Source organism: Bison bison, unplaced genomic scaffold (genome assembly GCF_000754665.1).
Source record: "Bison bison bison isolate TAMUID 2011002044 unplaced genomic scaffold, Bison_UMD1.0 scf7180017864099, whole genome shotgun sequence".
NCBI classification, from domain to species: domain Eukaryota; kingdom Metazoa; phylum Chordata; class Mammalia; order Artiodactyla; family Bovidae; genus Bison; species Bison bison.
Genome location: NW_011494671.1, coordinates 250,998 through 253,776, shown reverse-complemented (window position 1 = coordinate 253,776; position 2,779 = coordinate 250,998).

The following is a 2,779-nucleotide window of genomic DNA, read 5'->3' as shown; positions in this document are numbered from 1 at the left end:
TGGAAAAGGGAATGGCTACCCCTCCAGTATACTTGCCTAGAGAATTCCATGGACAGGGGGCCTAGTGATTGGACTACAGTCTGTGGAGTCTCAAAAAGTCTGATGTGACTGAGTAGCATGGAGGTGCCTGGTTTAAGGTTAGTGACAAAACAAAAGGGGCCCCCTGTAGAGAGCTCTTTTCTGCCAAAAGTTGCTTATGTTTCTGCAAAAGAAAACCAGCAATCTTCTACTATGCTCCTCCACTGTCCTGAATTTCATGTTCTCCATACAGACATTGTAACGATTTAGGGTGCTTTTATACTGCTGTTTCTAGATATTTTAATAGCTTAGAAATGATTACCATTTGTTATTTTGAAAATCAGGGTTTCACTCTCTTACTTCCCACACCACTCACACCTTTCTCTCCCATACTAATCTTCCCTCCCACTCAATTTAGTTACATAATAATTTTTATATTTGGCATTTTCATTTTGACCCTGTCAATAGCAGCTTAACTATTTATTAAACTCTGATTACACTTCCTTTCTTAAGCAAATTATGTTGTCCCTGGAGTTAGAAAATTACTTTGCTAGAGGTATACACCTGTCTCAATACTGTAAGAGAGGTTGTCTATGAGTTTCATTTTATCATGGAGCCCTTCCTCCGGGACCCCTTTGCCCTCCTGCCAAATATGCAGATCATCATGGCCTCTCTTCAGCATCTCCTGGGGACTGCTTCTCTTCTCTCTGGTTTCTGGAGTCAATATCTTTCTCTTTCTAGATTTACTCCTTAGTTTTCAAAGAATACATATTAATATGTAGCTTTATAAGAAAGCATGCATGCATGAGAGGGTTTTCTGTTTTTTGTTTTGTCCTGGTTTTGTTTTGTAAGATCTTGTGTATCTAAAAATGTCTTGACTGCTACAGTTGTACCTCAAGATCTGTGCCATCATGAAGAATCTTCACCTGCACTGGATCCGCTCAAAGTTGTGGGAAGATGAGCTGGACTCAAAGAGGCTCATCAAACTGGAGGAGCCATAAGGGGTGCAGGACTTGGGGAAGGGGCCCTGTGGCCTGTGCTGTGGCCCTGATGGTGGAAGAGAAGGTATGAGGGGAGGTCTCTCAGATGAAAACAGGAGGTGTGGAAGACATAAGGAAGCTGAAGAACAGAGCCACAGAAGAGATCAGTGGACAGAAAGACCCCACTTGAACATGTTTTTGCAAAGAAACCAACCAAAGGCATGCGATCACGCACATGATGAAGAGCTTTGAGACAGAGCTGAAGAAAAGGAAAGGGATATAGATCATGGAAGCAGAAAGTTAAGCTGAAGAATGTAATCTTGTGAACTTTCAGAAAGCATCCTCAGCAAAGACAGTGGGGATATCTCCTAATTGGATGTTAAGTAGCATGCCCAAGGTGAACCTCCACATGATGCTGAAATGAAACATATTTCCATGGAGAATGCTAAGGCCCATCTGCTGGAAGATCAGCAGAACAAGAAGAAAGACAGTGAGACATCCTCTACCTTCACCAACATGTGTGAATTATAAGCAGTACATGGATCTTATCACAGTGTACTCAATGCCCCCAGATGGAGAATAAAGAAGAGCCCAAGGCCAGCCTTTGGAAAAAGTCTCCACATACCTAACCATTAGAATCCTGCTAAGGACTACAGATTTCTATCACTATCAGAAGTTCCAGAAAAAAGAACTGAGAATGGCTGAAGGGGAGGAGGGTATGGTGAGATGTAAACAGAACCTTTCTTCAAACCCCCTCATAAGAAAAGGCTTCCTGAACAGAGGCCTGCTTGCTTGCTGGCAAACAGATCCAAAAATAGACTCTATTAGTCCTGTTGTTTACCTGCAGGATTTCTCAAGCACTGACTTTATAACCTTTTGAAACAAAATGATATGCAGTTTTCCTATTTGGGAGCAAACTCTAGCCTTGTGTGCATTATTAAGTCTTGTGTTTTTTTTTTTTTTTTTTTTTCCAAGTCTTTATTTCCCCCTACTTATTTGATAATTTTGCTGGGTATAGAATTCTACATTGAAAATTGTTTTCTCTCCAAATATTGAGGCCCCTGCTCCTATATGGATGGGAGAAGTGGGATATTATTTATTTTTGAAAGATTTTAGGATCTACTCTTTGCCCCAGCATTTGTTTGTGATGTGCCTTAATGGATTCTGAGGGTATTTTGAATTTCAGTTCTAGAAAGTTTTATTGAAATATTTTGGATAATTTTATCCTCCACTTTTTTGGTAATCTTTTGTTCTGAAACTCTCAATATTTGGATTTTGAGCACAAGATTAATCCCTTACTTTTCTTAGCTTTTTCTATTTTTAAAATTTTTTTGCTACTTGATTCTTTATTTCAGATTTCTTCAACATTTTCTACCAAATCAGCTAAATAATTTAAAAGTTCTTTTTACTAACGTGTAATGTACAGCCGTAAGTATACAGCTTGCATGCTCAGTTACTCAGTCATGTTCAACTCTTTGTGACCCTAAGGACTGTAACCCATCAGGTTCCTTTGTCTGTGGGATTTTCCCAACAAGAATACTGGAGTGGGTTACTATTTCCTTCTCCAGGGGATCTTCCTGACCCAGAGATAGAACTCACATCTCCTGCATTGGCAGGTGGATTCTTTACTGCTGTACCTCCAGGGAAGCCTATATAGTTTGATGCTGCTGCTGCTGCTAAGTCACGTCAGTTGTGTCCGACTCTGTGCGACCCCATAGATGGCAGCCCACCAGGCTCCTCTGTCCCTGGGATTCTCCAGGCAAGAACACTGGGAGTGGGTT